The 20,330-nt window shown below is 38.1% G+C and overlaps 1 protein-coding gene, 1 long non-coding RNA gene and 1 pseudogene across 4 annotated transcripts in view; 2 read left to right on the top strand and 1 right to left on the bottom strand.

Moving 5' to 3' along the window:
* The window catches only part of LOC137253233 (uncharacterized), a 133,522-nt gene that overhangs the window by 60,941 nt on the left and 52,251 nt on the right, over positions 1–20,330 (bottom strand). The window lies entirely within an intron of this gene.
* On the top strand, positions 12,657–19,547 carry LOC137252743 (bleomycin hydrolase-like; annotated as a pseudogene).
* On the top strand, positions 19,722–20,330 carry LOC137252322 (uncharacterized). The gene is made up of 3 exons (XR_010953513.1): positions 19,722–19,869; positions 19,932–20,148; positions 20,215–20,330. It is a non-coding gene; the product is annotated as an uncharacterized lncRNA (long non-coding RNA).

The following is a 20,330-nucleotide window of genomic DNA, read 5'->3' as shown; positions in this document are numbered from 1 at the left end:
TCACAGGGAACCGATGTTCCTAAACACCCCAACTTTTCGCGAGCTATAGGAGATAGATTGGGATACTTGTAATTGTTTTTCTGCCACCATAAAAAAGGATCAGCTTTTCGTGCAATTACAGTTTCTTCTATATACCTCTGCACTTCGATAATTGCTCTTGAATGAGTTGTGCCTTGCGGTCTCTTTGATCTTTGCGTTGATTATTTTTGAGTTCGATCTTTCGCTTGTTTGTAAAAATTACCCAAACCACGTGGCTGCTTTTCTAGCTGACTTCACAATGTCGTCGTTCTAGTTGTTGCACAAGTTTGATTTGTTCCGTTCGCTGTTTCGGAAAGTAAAGCACACAGATGAGCAATGATGAACGATATCTCACTATCGATGATTGCATCGCTGCTATTAGCATTAGAATTCCATGCTGAAGGAAAATCGCCAATCGCTATAATCGCTATTGGCGATATTCTGCCAGAGGTGATTGTCATTCAAAAGAATCGAATGAAGGAAAATAGCCAATCACTGATATATTTGGATTGCAATAGCTATAGCTATTAGCGATTTGTCAATAGCGGCGATGCAATCACCAATAGCGAAATATCGAGCCATCACTACTTCACTTTCCACATTTTTAGACGGGTTATCGAAGTCGACCTGGGTTTCAAACTGTTTTTCGCGGAGAACTTTTGAACGGGTAGAAAAAACTAGCACCCATGTTTGTATTCTTAATACTGGAATAACTACGCGTCCTCAGATACCCCAATTCAAGACTTTTGTATAATTTTCTGTAGGACTCATATAGGTGCACTACATTTTCATACTAAATTCGTTCAAAAAAATGTACCATCACAGCAACTCATATCTGAAATTCCGCTCCTTTTTTTGTTTCCCTGCGTCGCTTTCCAAGACAGCAACCCCGGTAATTTTGACATTTCACTCAGTGTCAAACGCATGTTCCACGCAAGTTCCACAATAGTTTGACACTGACCGAAGTGTCAAACGGCAGTGTGTTAGAAAGAGAAAGGAATTGTTTCCTTCTCACAGATATCATACTTGTAAACCAGGGATGCACCTTAACGTTAAGCTAATCGTTTATCAAAAAATTTCCACCGTTTCCGTTGAAACACTTCGAAATATTATCGATAAAGAAATTATCAAGATAAATTGTATCTCGTTTTTAACCGAAACGAAAAGCTTTCGTTAACGTTAAAAACGTTAACGAAAACGTGATACTTTATGTTTGAATTATGCTGGCAATGCTATAGCCATGGTGAAGCCGTAAGGTGGCAACAACGAGCGCACATACACACACAAACTCTATGTAAATGACTTCGTTTCGTTTATTAACGTTGATTATCGTAACGAAATGATATCGTTTCGTTGGTTAAGCATGCCTGTTGTAAACCAGAACTATGGTGAGAGGGGCGAGGAAAGCGGACGGACACCGAGTTTCTTGCTTTGTTGCTCTGCGACTCCACTTACATTTTCAGCGAAGTTCGAGTTTTCACACGAAGATAGTTGTTGTTATTTAAGAATTTTAAATGTTTACTGTTTTTATGAAACATTCAGTATGAAAAAACGTGTTTGAAGCGTTGAAATGCTTCGTATGATTAGTCAACAGCACAATAACAAACGCAACTAAAATAGTTAATTGTTTCCTTAATTTGTGTTTTGTTTGTATATTGAATAACGAAAACATTACAAAATAAAATTTTTGATTTGGTTCTTTCCATACCCTGCAAAAAAAAACACTGCCTTTTTATTGCGCAGAAGGAAAACGGATTTTACCCTCTCTTCTTTTTTTAGTTCAACTCTTTTGCCTATAACGTTAGCAGGAACTGATGCTGATGCATCTTAAGCGCCAAATACACGACACGAACATTTCCGCGAACATTCCCGTTATGTCATGTTTCTGCGACTTTTCTGTCGTGTATGGTGGTGTTTGCCAGTTCGCGCAAGTGTTCGCCAAAAACAAAATATTTTAATTTTTGGCGAACATTTGCGCGAAATGTTCGTGCGTGTATGGCGAAATAGCTCATAATCGTAGTAATTTCTGAACGGAACAGACGTGCGCGGAAAAGTAAAATGGAAAATAAAAAATAAAAAATGTTCGGCCAAAAGTTCGTATGGTGTATGGCCAAAGCTGCGAACAATATTGCGGAATGTTCGCGGAAATGTTCGTGTCGTGTATTTGCCGCTTTACTAAATGCTAACAAAGTTCATTCTCAGAATTCATATGAGTACAAGCAGTCTCCAACTGTAATTCCAATTCCGCTCGACCTCCAACGATTTAATCCTGCCACAGCGAATTACCCTTTCAATGCAATGGTTTCCCAATGCTGTTTGGCTAGGATATTTACATGGTTCTATCAACAGGAATAAAATCACCAACTGCACCAGCATCAACAATAATAGCAGTTATAACAGACAAGCATATACGTAATTTAAGTGAATGGACATAATGGCTGGTGGTCAGCTGGAATTCAAGTGGCTAGAAAATCATTCTGTTGTAGTTTAACTCTACAAACATCTGAGTGAGCTTGTTCAGTTGGCTTGGTTTTGTGCGCAAATGGACCTGGAGTGGTCCTTTTGGTTAATTGAAAACAATTAAGTAGAAAATTGAAAACATTTTGACAGGCAACGAGCTTACACAAGTGCTATTTTCACCGCACTGTCTTCACTACCACACATATGAATATGCATATTCATTTAGTCGCTCATTTATTTTGCAATTAATTTTTTTTTTGCTCTTTTATATTGTACAATACTTGCTGCATATTTGCTCATAAACGTTTTGCATGCCTGCATATGCTTTCTGCAGTAATATTGCGTTTCACATGCATCAATGCACTGGAGTGGTGTGCGGGACAGCTTGTTTTTATACTCAGTTACGCAGAGCTCACAGAGTATATTAATTTTGACTGGATAAACCGGTTGGTTGTACAGGTATAAAGGAATCGAGATAGATATAAACTTCCATATATCAAAATCAACAGTACCGAAAAACAAGTAAGGAAGGCTAAGTTCGGGTGTAACCGAACATTACATACTCAGTTGAGAGCTATGGAGACAAAATAAGAGAAAATCACCATGTAGTAAAATGAACCTACGGTAACCCTGGAATGTGTTTGTATGACATGTGTGTCAAATGGAAGGTATTAAAGAGTATTTTAAGAGGGAGTGGGCCATAGTTCTATAGGTGGACGCCATTTAGGGATATCGCCATAAAGGTGGACCAGGAGTGACTCTAGAATTTGTTTGTACGATATGGGTATCAAACGAAAGGTGTTAATGAGTATTTTAAAAGGGAGTGGGCCTTAGTTCTATGGGTGGACGCCTTTTCGAGATATCGCCATAAAGGTGGACCAGGGGTGACTCTAGAATTTGTTTGCACGATATGGGTATCAAATGGAAGGTGTTAATGAGTATTTTAAAAGAGAGTGGGCCTTAGTTCTATAGGTGGATGCCTTTACGAGATATCGCCACAAAGGTGGACCGGGGGTGACTCTAGAATATGTTTGTACGATATGGGTATCAAACGAAAGGTGTTGATAGGTATTTTAAAAGGGAGTGGGCCTTAGTTCTATAGCTGGATGCCTTTTCGAGATATCGCCATAAAGGTGGACCAGGGGTAACTCTAGAATTTGTTTGTACTATATGGGTATCAAAGAAAAGGTGTTAATGAGTATTCTAAAAGGGAGTTGGCCTTAGTTCTATAGGTGGACGCCTTTTCGGGATATCGTTATAAAGGTAGACCAGGATTGACTCTAGAATGCGTTTGTACATTATGGGTATCAAACGAAAGGTGTTGATAGGTATTTTAAAAGGGAGTGGGCCTTAGTTCTATGGGTGGACGCCTTTTCTGGATATCGCCATAAACGTGGACCTGGGGTGGCTCTAGAATGCGTTTGTACAATATGGGTATCAAATGAAAGGTGTTAATGAGTATTTTAAAAGGGCGTGGGCCTTAGATCTATAGGTGGATGCTTGTTCCAGATATCGCCATAAAGGTGGACCAGGGGTAACTCTAGAATTTGTTTGTACTATATGGGTATCAAAGAAAAGGTGTTAATGAGTATTCTAAAAGGGAGTTGGCCTTAGTTCTATAGGTGGATGCCTTTTCGAGATATCGCCATAAAGGTGGACCAGGGGTGACTCTAGAATGTGTTTGTACGATATGGGTATCAAATGAAAGGTGTTAATGAGTATTTTAAAAGGGCGTGGGCCTTAGTTCTATGGGTGGAAGCCTTTTCGAGATATCGCCATAAAGATGGACCAGGGGTGACTCTAGAATGCGTTTGTACAATATGGGTATCAAATGAAAGGCGGTAATGAGTTTTTTAAAATGGCTTGGGCCTTAGTTCTATAGGTGGACGCCTTTTCGAGATATCGCCATAAAGGTGGACCAGGGTGACTCTAGAATTTGTTTGTACGATATGGGTATCTAATGAAAGGTGTTAATGAGTATTTTAAAAGGGCGTGGGCCTTAGTTCTATGGGTGGACGCCTTTTCGAGATATCGCCATAAAGGTGGACCAGAGGTGACTCTAGAATGCGTTTGTACAATATGGGTATCAAATGAAAGGTGGTAATGAGGTTTTTAAAAGGGCTTGGGCCTTAGTTCTATAGGTGGACGCCTTTTCGAGATATCGCCATAAAGGTGGACCAAGGGTGACTCTAGAATTTGTTTGTACGATATGGGTATCAAATGAAAGGTGTTAATGAGTATTTTAAAAGGGCGTGGGCCTTAGTTCTATAGGTGGATGCCTTTTCGAGATATCGCCACAAAGGTGGACCGGGGGTGACTCTAGAATATGTTTGTACGATATGGGTATCAAACGAAAGGTGTTGATAGGTATTTTAAAAGGGAGTGGGCCTTAGTTCTATAGCTGGATGCCTTTTCGAGATATCGCCATAAAGGTGGACCAGGGGTAACTCTAGAATTTGTTTGTACTATATGGGTATCAAAGAAAAGGTGTTAATGAGTATTCTAAAAGGGAGTTGGCCTTAGTTCTATAGGTGGACGCCTTTTCGGGATATCGTTATAAAGGTGGACCAGGATTGACTCTAGAATGCGTTTGTACATTATGGGTATCAAACGAAAGGTGTTGATAGGTATTTTAAAAGGGAGTGGGCCTTAGTTCTATGGGTGGACGCCTTTTCTGGATATCGCCATAAACGTGGACCTGGGGTGACTCTAGAATGCGTTTGTACAACATGGGTATCAAATGAAAGGTGTTAATGAGTATTTTAAAAGGGCGTGGGCCTTAGTTCTATAGGTGGATGCTTTTTCCAGATATCGCCATAAAGGTGGACCAGGGGTGACTCTAGAATTTGTTTGTACGATATGGGTATCAAATGATGAAAGGTGTTAATGAGTATTTTAAAAGGGAATGGGCCTTAGTTCTATAGGTGGGCGCCTTTTCGAGATATCGCCCTAAAGGTGGACCAGGGGTGACTCTAGAATTATTTTGCACGATATGCGTATAAAATGAAAGGTGTTAATGAGTATTTTAAAAGGGAGTGGGCCTTAGTTCGATAGGTGGACGCCTTTTCGAGATATCGCCATAAAGGTGGACTAAGGGTGACTCTAGAATGTCTTTGTACGATATGGGTATCAAATGAAAGGTGTTAATGAGTATTTAAAAGGGAGTGGGCCTTAGTTCGATAGGTGGACGTCTTTTCGAGATATCGCCATAAAGGTGGACTAAAGGTGACTCTAGAATGTGTTTGTACGATATGGGTATCAAAGGAAAGGTGTTAATGAGTATTTTAAAAGGGCGTGGGCCTTAGTTCTATGGGTGGATGCCTTTTCGAGATAGCGCCATAAAGGTGGACCAGGGGTGACTCTAGAACTTGTTTGTACGATATGGGTATCAAATGAAAGCTGTTAATGGGTATTTTAAAAGGGAGTGGGCCTTAGTCCGATAGGTGGACGCCTTTTCGAGATATCGCCATAAAGGTGGACCAAGGGTGACTCTAGAATGTGTTTGTACGATATGGGTATCAAATGAAAGGTGTTAATGAGTATTTAAAAGGGAGTGGGCCTTAGTTCCATAGGTGGACGCCTTTTCGATATATCGCCATAAAGGTGGACCAAGGGGAACTCAAGAATGTGTTTGTACGATATGGGTATCAAATGAGAGGTGTTAATGAGTATTTAAAAGGGAGTAGGCCTTAGTTCGATAGGTGGACGCCTTTTCGAGATATCGCCATAAAGGTGGACCAAGGGTGACTCTACAATGTGTTTGTACGATATGGGTATCAAATGAAAGGTGTTAATGAGTATTTTAAAAGGGCGTGGGCCTTAGTTCTATGGGTGGACGCCTTTTCGAGATATCGCCATAAAGGTGGACCAGGGGTGACTCTAGAATGCGTTTGTACAATATGGATATCAAACGAAAGGTGTTGATAGGTATTTTAAAAGGGACTGCGGGAGAATGCGTTTGTACAATATGGGTATCAAATGAAAGGTGGTAATGAGTTTTTTTAAAAGGGCTTGGGCCTTAGTTATATAGGTAGACGCCCTTTCGAGATATCGCCATAAAGGTGGACCAGGGGTGACTCTAGAATTTGTTTGTACTATATGGGTATCAAAGAAAAGGTGTTAATGAGTATTTTAAAAGGGCGTGGGCCTTAGTTCTATGGGTGGACGCCTTTTCGAGATATCGCCATAAAGGTGGACCAGGGGTGACTCTAGAATGCGTTTGTACAATATGGATATCAAACGAAAGGTGTTGATAGGTATTTTAAAAGGGACTGCGGGAGAATGCGTTTGTACAATATGGGTATCAAATGAAAGGTGGTAATGAGTTTTTTTAAAAGGGCTTGGGCCTTAGTTATATAGGTAGACGCCCTTTCGAGATATCGCCATAAAGGTGGACCAGGGGTGACTCTGGAATTTGTTTGTACGATATGGGTATCAAATGAAAGGTGTTAATGAGTATTTTAAAAGGGCGTGGGTCTTAGTTCTATAGGTGGATGCTTTTTCGAGATATCGCCATAAAGGTGGACCAAGGGTGACTCTACAATGTGTTTGTACGATATGGGTATCAAATGAAAGGTGGTAATGAGTTTTTTAAATGGGCTTGGGCCTTAGTTCTATAGGTGGACGCCTTTTCGAGATATCGCCATTAAGGTGGACCAAGGGTGACTCTAGAATGTGTTTGTACGATATGGGTATCAAATGAAAGGTGTTAATGAGTATTTAAAAGGGAGTGGGCCTTAGTTCCATAGGTGGACGCCTTTTCGATATATCGCCATAAAGGTGGACCAAGGGGAACTCAAGAATGTGTTTGTACGATATGGGTATCAAATGAAAGGTGTTAATGAGTATTTAAAAGGGAGTAGGCCTTAGTTCGATAGGTGGACGCCTTTTCGAGATATCGCCATAAAGGTGGACCAAGGGTGACTCTACAATGTGTTTGTACGATATGGGTATCAAATGAAAGGTGGTAATGAGTTTTTTAAAAGGGCTTAGGCCTTAGTTCTATAGGTGGACGCCTTTTCGAGATATCGCCATAAAGGTGGACCAAAGGTGACTCTAGAATTTGTTTGTACGATATGGGTATGAAATGAAAGGCGTTAATGAGTATTTTAAAAGGGCTTCGGCCTTAGTTCTATAGGTGGATGCCTTTTCGAGATATCGCCATAAAGGTGGACCAGGGGTAACTCTAAAATTTGTTTGTACTATATGGGTATCAAAGAAAAGGTGTTAATGAGTATTTTAAAAGGGAGTGGGCGTTGGTTCTATAGGTGGACGCCTTTTCGGGATATCGTTATAAAGGTGGACCAGGATTGACTCTAGAATGCGTTTGTACATTATGGATATCAAACGAAAGGTGTTGATAGGTATTTTAAAAGGGACTGCGGGAGAATGCGTTTGTACAATATGGGTATCAAATGAAAGGTGGTAATGAGTTTTTTTAAAAGGGCTTGGGCCTTAGTTATATAGGTAGACGCCCTTTCGAGATATCGCCATAAAGGTGGACCAGGGGTGACTCTGGAATTTGTTTGTACGATATGGGTATCAAATGAAAGGTGTTAATGAGTATTTTAAAAGGGCGTGGGCCTTAGTTCTATAGGTGGATGCTTTTTCGAGATATCGCCATAAAGGTGGACCAGGGGTGACTCTGGAATTTGTTTGTACGATATGGGTGTTCAAACGAAAAGTGCTAATGAATATTTTAAAACGGAGTGGGCCTTAGTTCGATAGGTGGACGCTTTTCGAGATATCGCCATAAAGGTGGACCAGGGGTGACTCTGTAATGTGTTTTTACGATATGGGTATCAGATTAAAGGTATTAATGAGGGTTTTAAAAGAGAGTGGAGGTGCTTTTGATTTCGCCCTGCAGAACTTTTTCATTTTCTTCTACTTAATATGGTAGGTGTCACACCCATTTTACAAAGTTTTATTCTAAAGTTATATTTTGCGTCAATAGACCAATCCAATTACCATGTTTCATCCCTTTTTTTCGTATTTGGTATATAATTATGGCATTTTTTCATTTTTCGTAATTTTCGATATCGAAAAATTGGGCGTGGTCATAGTCGGATTTCGGCCATTTTTTACACCAATACAAAGTGAGTTCAGATAAGTGCGCGAACTGAGTTAGAGAAAAGTCAATATCTTTACAGTATATAAGTAAATTATGTCAACATTCAACTCCAGTAATGATATGGTGCAACAAAATACAAAACTAAAAGACAATTTCAAAATGTGCGTGGCTCCGCCCTTTTTCATTTAATTTGTCTAGGATACTTTTAATGCCATAATTCGAACAAAAATTTATCAATCCTTGTGAAATTTGGTAGAGGCTTAGATTCTAGGACGCTGACTGTTTTCTGTGAAAAAGGGCGAAATCGGTTGAAGCCACGCCCAGTTTTTATACACAGTCCCCTCGGCCGTTAACACGATAACTTGAGCAAAAATCGATATATCTTTACTAAACTCAGTTCACGTACTTATCTGAACGCACTTTGTATTGGTGTAAAAAATGGCCGAAACCCGACTATGACCACGCCCACCTTTTCGATATCGAAAATTACGAAAAATGCAAAAAAATTCCACAATCATATACCAAATACGAAAAAAGGGATGAAACATGGTAATTGGATTAGTTTATTGACGCAAAATATAACTTTAGAAAAAAACTTTGTAAAATAGGTGTGACACCTAACATATTAAGTAGAAGAAAATGAAAAAGTTCTACAGGGCGAAATCAAAAGCCCTTGGAATCTGCAGGAATACTGTTCGACAGATATTGTTCTGGGTCACCCTGGTCCACATTTTGATCGATATCTCGAAAACGCCTTCACATATACAACTACCACCACTCCCTATTAAAACCCTCAAACACATTATAGAGTCACCCCTGGTCCACATTTATGATGATATCTCGAAAAGGCGTCCACCCATAGAACTAAAGCCCACTCCCTTTTAAAATACTCATTAACACCTTTCATTTGATACCCGTATGGTACAAACAAATTCTAGAGTAACCCCTGGTCCACCCTTATGGCGATATCTCGAAAAGGCGTCCACATATATAACTAAGGCCCACTCCCTTTAAAAATACTCATTAACAACTTTCGTTTGATACCCATATCGTACAAACAAATTCTAGAGTCACCCCTGGTCCACCTTTATGGCGATATCTCGAAAAGGCGTCACCCATAGAACTAAGGCCTACTCCCTTTTAAAATATTCATTAACACCTTTCGTTTGATACCCATATTGTACATACGCATTCTAGAGTCACCCCTGGTCCACGTTTATGACGATATCTCGAAAAGGCGACCACGTATAGAACTAAGGCCCACTCCCTTTTAAAATAATCATTAACACCTTTCATTTGATACCCATATCGTACAAACAAATTCTAGAGTCACCCCTGGTCCACCTTTATGGCGATATCTCGAAAAGGCGTCCACCTATAGAACTAAGGTGCATGCCCCTTTAAAATACTCACTAACACCTTTCATTTGATACCCATATCGTACAAACAAATTCTAGAGTCACCTCTGGCCCAGCTTTATGGCGATATCTCGAAAAGGCGTCCACCTATAGAACTAAGGCCCACTCCCTTTTAAAATACTTATTAACACCTTTCATTTGATACCCATATCGTACAAACAAATTCTAGAGTCACCCCTGGTCCACCTTTATGGCGATATCTCGAAAAGGCGTCCACCTATATAACTAAGGCTCACTCCCTTTTAAAATACTTATTAACACCTTTCATTTGATACCCATATCGTACAAACAAATTCTAGAGTCACCCCTGGTCCACCTTTATAGCGATATCCCGAAAAGTTGTCCACCTATAGAACTAAGGCCCACTCACTTTTAAAATACTCATTAACATCTTTCATTTGATACCCATATCGTACAAACAAATTTTAGAGTCACCCCTGGTCCACCTTTATGGCGATATCCCGAAAAGGCGTCCACCCATAGAACTCAGGCCCACTCCCTTTTAAAATGCTCATTAACACCTTTCGTTTGATACCCATATTGTACAGACGGATTCTAGAGTCACCCCTGGTCCACGTTTATGACGATATCTCGAAAAGGTGTCATAGAACTAAGGTCCTCTCCCTTTTAAAATACTCATTAACATCTTTCATTTGATACCCATATCGTACAAACAAATTTTAGAGTCAGCCCTGGTCCACCTTTATGGCGATATCCCTAATTGGCGTCCACCTATAGAACTATGGTCCACTCCTTCTTAAAATACGCTTAATACCTTCCATTTGACACACATGTTATACAAACACATTCCAGGGTTACCCTAGGTTCATTTTACTACATGGTGATTTTCCCTTATTTTGTCTCCATAGCTCTCAACTGAGTATGTAATGTTCGGTTACACCCGAACTTAGCCTTCCTTACTTGTTATTTTAAAGCTTCCGCACTTCAATATAATATCCCTGCACGGCAGTGCACGGACTTTACGACTTTATTGGTAGATCTACCAACTTTTTGACCCATTTTCATTTTCTACCACTTCTACCACCAAAGCCCAAAAATCTACCAACATTTCAATATATTCGCATTGGAACCAAATATTGCGATCATTAGGTAAACGCATTTATTTGCCAACCGCACCCAGGTTTCATTAAGAGGTGACACTAACCAAACTAACCAATTTTGTCGTTGTCTGGTCCCCATCAGGATAAAAGACATACTCGTCCACATCAATTCCTTCTGCTTCCATTGCCTCTCGTAGCCGTGCCTGAAGTTCGAGTTTAACGCCGCTTGTATTCAATCCACGGCTCTCCAACTCCTTCTTCAGTTGCTGGATCTTCAATTCACTGAACTTTGCCATGTCCTTGTTGTCCTCTGGAATTTATTCAACAATTCCTCTTCTGACACCAATTGTAACGATCTTGCTGCAAATCCTCTTATTTGCAACCCTCTGCTAAGTTCGTATCGCTAAACTGTTGAATAATAAACTCCAATATTGAATAATTGAAAAATGGCCTTTATTACAGTACTTCACAATAACACTTATACTTTGCAACGAATAGCAAGCTTAATAACCAAACTGATTGATAGCTTAAATGAAACTCTACTATTCAAAATAATTCTGCTATATCTCGCTAGATAGCGCTTAATCGAAATCTCAAACCAAACTGAATTACAGCGCCTCTACATCTGTTGCCTTTTATACCCTTTGGTTTCCTCGTTCGCATTTTTCCATAATGTACTAGCATTGTCCATGAGCTCTCAAACTTCTCAGCTATAACTAAATTTGCACAATTTTATACATCTTTTAGGCGCTTCCAGAATCTACTAGTCCATTAGCTCTCAAACTTCTCAGATATATGCATGTGTTTGCGCATCGACTCTCCGCTGCTCGTATTCGTACATGGTACATATGTGTAGACGCAATTATTTATTCGTTTATGTAGATACATAAAGATTGAATTATTGATGTGAATGTTTGTAGTTTACAGTCTCTCGCGCGCACATAGGCATATAAGTAAATGCATCTTTGTGTGACATCTCTCTGGGCTGCTTTATATATGTGTATACTTGATTTGATTATTAACGTAAATACTGCTTGACATGGCCTTAGCATCGCCTTAGTGATGGGATAACTTAGTGATGCTAATATCCGTGACAATATATATATACCTTCCTCCACATTTTAGCGTCTTTGACTGGTGGCCCGTCAGCATTTAAACGCTTAGAAAGCTCCTCCCACAGTCTGCTGGACGTTGCTCTACCTTGTGCGGAATTGGGAAATTTGTTTTTCGTCAAGTTCGGGTGTTCCGCCATAAACGGCGCCATGCACTCCTTTTGGTTTGGGTTTAGCTTGTTAAAATTCGTCCTTAAATAATAAAATATAGTCCAACAATAATATGAACACATATTTTGAGAAATAACTTACATTTTCTCTTATATTTGTATTAAATTTTTGTATATTTATATATTTGTACTCGCTTTCGGTTGCCGGTTTGTAATCGAATAACAATACGAACGATCGAGTGCAATTGTCTCTCGTTCACGGTTGTCGCGATACCGATTTACGATCCACAAAGTACGTTCACGTATGTAGTAATCCAAAAAAGTGACATTTTACGTGACGGATCGTACGATCACGTATGTCATAATCCGAAAAACAGGTTTTTACGTGACGAGTTATACGATCACGTATGTGGCGATTCGGGCCCTGAGTTTAGTATCGTGTTAAAGGCCGAGCGGAAGGACAGACGTTCGACTGTGTATAAAAACTGGGCGTTGCTTCAACCGATTTCGCCCTTTTTCACAGAAAACAGTTATTGTCCTAGAATCTAAGCCTCTACCAAATTTCACAAGGATTGGTAAATTTTTGTTCGACTTATGGCATTAAAAGTATCCTAGACAAATTAAATTAAAAAGGGCGGAGCTACGCCCATTTTGAAATTTTCTTTTATTTTTGTATTTTATTGCACCATATCATTACTGGGGTTGAATGTTGACATAATTTACTTATATACTGTAAAGATATTAACTTTTCTTTTAAAATTTGACTTAAAAAAAAATTATTTTTTAAAAAGTGGGCGTGGTCGTTCTCCGATTTTGCTAATTTTTATTATGCATACATATAGTAATAAGAGTAACGTTCCTTCCAAATTTCATCATGATATCTTCAACGACTGCCAAATTACAGCTTGCAAAATTTCTAAATTACATTCTTTTAAAAGTGGGCGGTGCCACGCCCATTGTCCAAAATTTTACTAATTTTCTATTCTGCGTCAAAGTTCAACTCACCTACAAAGTTTCATCGCTTTATCCGCAGTTGGTAATGAATTATCGCACTTTTTCGCTTTTTCGAAATTTTCGATATCGAAAAAGTGGGCGTGGTTATAGTCCGATATCGTTTATTTTAAATAGCGATCTGAGATGAGTGCCCAGGAACCTACATACCAAATTTCATCAAGATACTTCAAAATTTACTCAAGTTATCGTGTTAACGGACGGACGGACGGACGGACATGGCTCAATCGAATTTTTTTTCGATACTGATGATTTTGATATATGGAAGTCTATATCTATCTCGATTCCTTTAAACCTGTACAACCAACCGTTATCCAATCAAAGTTAATATACTCTGTGAGCTCTGCTCAACTGAGTATAAAAACCCTGAGTGCACCCACAATCGGTTTGGGATACAAAATTACCACCAAAGGCGTGGTAAGGCGGTAGATGGACGTTTAGTTTCATTTTTATTTTATTTGTCCGATGGCGGCCAATGGAATGTATAAGTTAATTTAAGAACCAAACTTGGTTTAAGGCTAAAGAAATGCTTTCCAGAGACTATAGTTTTGAAGGGAGCATGCTCATGAATGCCATATTAAAAAGCAAGCTTCGTGAATACTTTTAAGCGTTGCGAGAAAAATCGCGCACCGAGGATGAGGTTTCACATAAGATTGAGGAAATGATGGGAAATATTTATAAGATAGTTGGCATCTGTTTGAGTATTCTATCTGACCGTTCTACCAGTGAGTATTATGATAAAAAAAAGCTTATCAATCGATTGGGCCAATGACACCATTAGAGTTTAACGAAAACACAGTTAATCCAGTATTCAATTTGGTAGATAGGGTTTGTCTAGTTAATGGCCCACGCCCATTTAGTCTTTATGATCAAACGTATACAGTCGATTTTCTTGCGTTATGGGTGGCCGTCAAGTACTTTGTTTCAACACTTCGAGAAATTATTACAGCTTTTATCAGCAAGTACAAAAGCTGGTGAAGCCGTTTGTTGTAGTTTTGAAACCCTTTGCATCAAAGCAGGGCTTTTGAAGATTTGAATGTTCACGTAAGTATTCGATGTTGACATTCAAACACCTTTATCGAAAGCGGATAGATTTATATTTGGAGAATCAGCAATGACACACGCTATACTATCCAATGCTAAATCGGTTGATGAAAATAGTGATGTGAAAAAACTGCGCGTAGAAAATTAATGCGGCGAAGATCGTGGTGAAAAATATGCAAACATTATTATACATACATATATATTAAACAGTTTGTGTGCGATTTTCAAGTTATGCGAAATAAATTACTGCCATTCTATTCTATTCTATAAATGTTTATTCACCTAGAGGATATCTTTATTGGGTAATTCTATCGACATCATGAAAGATATGTATGTAGATAATTTATTGAGGATTGCACTGCGACCGTTGGTCTATTATCCCCTCATCTCCTTCACAGCAGCTCATCCTAGCCGACTTCCTCGATGAACCCTAGCAGTTCTCTTGGCTTAAGGGATTGAATGAGGGAATGCTCTGACCATGGTAAGCACATAAACTTTTTCCTGCGTCTTGAGATTGCGTCACATTCCAGGACTTTATTTCGAATGCCGAGATTACCTTGAGTGCAGCCTGACTGTCACTGACTATGGCGATTGTTTCACGACAGCATGACACTCTTAATACATATCACAGACGTACAATATTTTATTTACGTGTTCGGGAATCTGACTCCAAAACGCGTCCTTCAAAACCCCTCCCGATATTTTTGGATGTGTATTAAGGGTATCATGCTGTCGTATAGAATTACCCTTTATGGGAAAGGCAAATAAAGTTTCAGTCTGGGGATGGATATTGTAAGTGGGAGTTCTGAAATTTACATTTTGCGTAAATTGTATGCACTTTTATGTAAATTGTATTTAAAAGCTCTCAGTTACTGAATCCAGCCCAGTACTTTCTTTTACTAATGTACATATATATATATATATATATATATATATATATATATATATATATATATATATATATATATATACACGTTGGTTTATTTATTAACATAAATAAAGCTTAGATATATTCACATTTTCCAATTTTTTTCATATTCTTGCAACAGAGAAAATAAATGCATTCCAACAAACAAAAGTAAATGAATGTTTTAATACGTAAGCTTGGTGAAGAAGATGTTAAGTTTACAAGAAGATGATGAAAGTATTTGATAAGGAAGTTTTCAGGAATTTATACTTGGCTTAATTTATTCAGAAATTTTGTTCGACTCGCTACCAATAAATGATTTCAACTGTGCACGTTTACACGAGATGTTATTGACCCTCGCAGATGTCGCCCAGTTTACTACTTAATTAATCAATCTTCATGAATGAATATCAGGAACGTTATTCTTGAGAGACGAAGATGAACTTGTGCATACTAAATTTTATATTTATACAAATTCTAAAGTGTAAGTCTTAACCATTATTTACGAATTTCTTAGATATCAATTCAAGATCATATATAAATTAAACTGTTGTTTTCATCCATAAACAAATTCATTTCAATTTTAACTGACCGCGATCTTATCCACGTAATTTAATACCAATTCCACGCTTAATCTTGCCCAAAACGAAGATGCCGCTTACGTAGCTGGTTGTGACCAAAGATAGATATGTATTTATATATTTGTATATAGGGTATTCCATCCCATTTCGACCAATTTTGAACCCAACCCCTTTAGAATTGGCTGAAAGGTTTTCTTCTTTTTCTAGCTTACGAAAGACGTTTTTCAGAAGTTTTTCAAATTTTTTCATCCAACTCAAAAAAAGTTATGAATTTAAAAAAAACACCGTTTTTGTTTTCAAAATGCTATAACTTTTTCAAAAATTGACCGTTTGGGATCTTTTTTTTCAATATGTTTTTAAATGTACTTTTAGGCAAAAACTCAAAAAAATTTTTAAAGTTTTTTTTTGTAATTTTTCAGTTTTTCAAGATTTTTCGAATTTCGCCCTTTTTTATACTCAGTTGAGCAGAGCTCACAGAGTATATTAAGTTTGATTGGATAACGGTTGGTTGTACATATATAAAGGAATCGAGATAGATATAGACTTCCATATATCAAAATAATCAGGATCGAAAAAAAATTTGATTGAGCCATGTCCGTCCGTCCGTCCGTTAACACGATAACTTGAGTAAATTTTGAGGTATCTTGATGAAATTTGGTATGTAGGTTCCTGAGCAGTCATCTCAGATCGCTATTTAAAATGAAAGAAATCGGACTATAACCACGCCCACTTTTTCGATATCGAAAATTTCGAAAAACCGAAAAAGTGCGATAATTCATTACAAAAGACAGATAAAGCGACGAAACTTGGTAGATGAGTTGAACTTATGACGCAAAATAGAAAATTAGTAAAATTTTGGACAATGGGCGTGGCACCGCCCACTTTTAAAAGAAGGTAATTTAAAATTTTGCAAGCTCTAATTGGGCAGTCGTTGAAGATATAATAATGAAATTTGGCAGGAACGTTACTCCTATTACTATATGTACGCTTAATAAAAATTAGCAAAATCGGAGAAGGATCACGCCCACTTTTAAAAAAAAATTTTTTTTTAAGTAAAATTTTAACAAAAAATTTAATATCTTTACAGTATATAAGTAAATTATGTCAACATTCAACTCCAGTAATGATGTGGTGCAACAAAATACAAAAATAAAAGAAAATTTCAAAATGGGCGTGGCTCCGCCCTTTTTCATTTAATTTGTCTAGGATACTTTTAACGCCATAAGTCGAACAAAAATTAACCAATCCTTTTGAAATTTGGTAGGGGCATAGATTTTATGACGTTAACTGTTTTCTGTGAAAAGGGGCGGAATCGGTTGATGCCACGCCCAGTTTTTATACACAGTCGTCCGTCTGTCCTTCCGCATGGCCGTTAACACGATAACTTCAGCAAAAATCGACATATCTTTAATGAACTTAGTTCACGTGCTTACTTGAACTCACTTTATCTTGGTATGAAAAATGAACGAAATCCGACTATGACTACGCCCACTTTTTTGATATCGAAAATTACGAAAAATGAAAAAAATGCCATAATTCTATACCAAATACGAAAAAAGGGATGAAACATGGTAAGGTAATTGGATTGTTTTATTGACGCGAAATATAACTTTAGAAAAAACTTTATAAAATGGTTGTGACACCTACCATAAATAAAATGAAAAAGTTCTGCAGGGCGAAATAAAAAACCCTTACAATCTTGGCAGGTATAACATATATAAATAAATTAGCGGTATCCAACAGATAATGTTCTGGGTCACCCTGGTCCACATTTTGGTCGATATCTGGAAAACGCCTTCACATATACAACTACCACGACTCCCTTTTAAAACTCTCATTAATACCTTTAGTTTGATACCCATATCGTACAAACTCATTCTAGAGTCACCCCTGGTCCACCTTTATGGCGATATCTCGAAAAGGCGTCCACCTATAGAACTAAGCCCCACGCCCTTTTAAAATACTCATTAACACCTTTCATTTGATACCCATAACGTACAAACATATTCTAAAGTCGCCCCTGGTCCACCTTTATGGCGATATCTCGAAAAGGCGTCCACCTATAGAACTAAGCCCCACGCCCTTTTAAAATACTCATTAACACCTTTCATTTGATACCCATAACGTACAAACATATTCTAAAGTCGCCCGTGGTCCACCTTTATTGCGATACCTCGAAAAGGCGTCCACCTATAGAACTAAGGCCCACTCCGTTTTAAAATACTCATTAACTCCTTTTGCTTGATACCCATATTGCACAAACGAATTCTAGAGTCACCCCTGGCCCACCTTTATGGCGATATCCCGAAATGGCGTCCACCTATGGAACTAAGGATTACTCCCTTTTAAAAAACTCATTAACACCTTTCTTTTGATACCCATATTGTACAAACAAATTCTAGGGTCACCCCTGCTCCACCTTTATGGCGATATCTCGAAACGGCGTCCACCTATGGAACTAAGGATTACTCCATTTTAAAATACTCATTAACACCTTTCTTTTGATACCCATATTGTACAAACAAATTCTAGGGTCACCCCTGCTCCACCTTTATGGCGATATCCCGAAATGGCGTCCACCTATAGAACTAAGGCCCACTCCCTTTTAAAATACTCATTAACACCTTTCCTTTGATACCCATATTGTACAAACTAATTCTAGGGTCACCCCTGGTCCACCTTTATGGCGATATCTCGAAACGGCGTCCACCTATGGAACTAAGGATTACTCCCTTTTAAAATATCCATTAACACCTTTCATTTGATACCCATATCGTACAAATGCATTTTAGACTCACCCCTGGTCCACCTTTATGGCGATATTTCGAAAAGGCGACCACCTATACAACAACCACCGCTCCCTTTTAAAACCCTCATTAATACCTTTAATTTGATACCCATATCGTACAAACACATTCTAGAGTCACCCCTGTAGTGGAATTCACTAACTTATAACGATGCGATTTGTCGAGATTTTAATTAACGATTTTGTCGCTTGCCTTATCGATTGTACTATTCACTAACTTATTTTTAACGACTCGAAATAAATGGCATTTAAATTTCGTTTTAATAGTAGAAAGGTGGCAGCACAGCTTAACGAAACCTAAAAAATGTGAAAATAACAAAAGGGGTGCCAAAAATAAATAAATTCCGTATACTAACTGCTTTCAAAAGCCATTATTGTGCAAATTTTTACATATTTTAACAAAAGATAAGTAAATGCGGTATTAATTTCTTTTTTTCTCTGTGGATATCGCAATTATTCTTGTACCCCTTCATAAAGTTGAGCAATAATATCATGAGCCAAGTCTGGGGTTAGTCGGTGCAGCTTTCGAAACTCCGTTGGATGCAAGTGGTATGGGTTATCTACTTCTCTAAGAAGGTGTCTGTCCACGGGCGATGGGCTTAGTAATTCTTCATACTGTGATAAAACGTACGCCAAGTACACAAATGGCTTTTGATTTATAAATAAAGCAACTTTTCGTGTTTGAAAGTATTTAATAAAAGTTCCGATTTCCTTTTTTAACTAAAATTTCCAGAAATGTTAATTTCGTGATTTTTAACGCAGCCCATTTACTTGCCGTTTATTTAACAACACAGCTGATCGTCGATAAACGAATATCGATACAAAATAGTTACTGAATAACGAAATCGTTATAGTTATCGATTCGCAAATAAAGCGATGGCAAATGTCGTTAAAAAAGTTAGTGAATTCCACTACTGAAGGCGCAATATTATCGGCATATGCCAGCTAATGCACGCTTTTATAATCGATTTTACCTTCGCGGTTTAGATCTGTAGTGGAATTCACTAACTTATAACGATGCGATTTGTCGAGATTTTAATTAACGATTTTGTCGCTTGCCTTATCGGTTGTACTATTCACTAACTTAGTTTTAACGACTCGCAATAAATGACATTTAAAATAGTAGAAAGGTGGCAGCACAGCTTAACGAAACCTAAAAAATGCGAAAAGCACAAAAGGAATGCCAAAAATAAACAAATTCCATATACTAACTGCTTTTAAAAGTTATTATTGTGCAAGTTTTGAGATACAGTTTGCGTTATCAAAAAAAGGTAAGTAAATGCGGAATTAATTTCATATTTCTCGACATAACAAATTTCTCATATTAAAATAGAATGGCGTCATCAATTAATACCAATCAACGGAGAAGCCGTACCACAGCCGAGCAGTTAAGTCGAATGGTGGACTTTTTAATGGAAACTCCGGGATTAGCGGGTTCCAGATTTCTAAAGCGGCATGGAAAAGCAGAATGTGATAAAAAATGGACTGAAATGGCGACAATGCTGAATAGCCTCAGTGGTGCTGTAAAAACTGTTGAGCAGTGGCGTACGGTAAGCGACCATTATTATTTTCTTGTTCTTTAAGGGTATATCTAAACTAATTTTGTTTTAAAAAAGGTATGGAGAGATCTAAAAAGCCGTACAAGTCTAAAAGTTCGTGACAGGAATAGGAAGCAGGCAAACACAGGTAACAATCCTATATATGAACAGCGGCCCACTGAACTAGAGAGGCG

Source organism: Eurosta solidaginis, chromosome 5 (assembly GCF_040869045.1).
Source record: "Eurosta solidaginis isolate ZX-2024a chromosome 5, ASM4086904v1, whole genome shotgun sequence".
NCBI classification, from domain to species: Eukaryota; Metazoa; Arthropoda; class Insecta; order Diptera; family Tephritidae; genus Eurosta; species Eurosta solidaginis.
The sequence above is the reverse complement of the archived record's forward strand: the minus strand, read 5'-3'. Positions and strand labels throughout refer to the sequence as shown.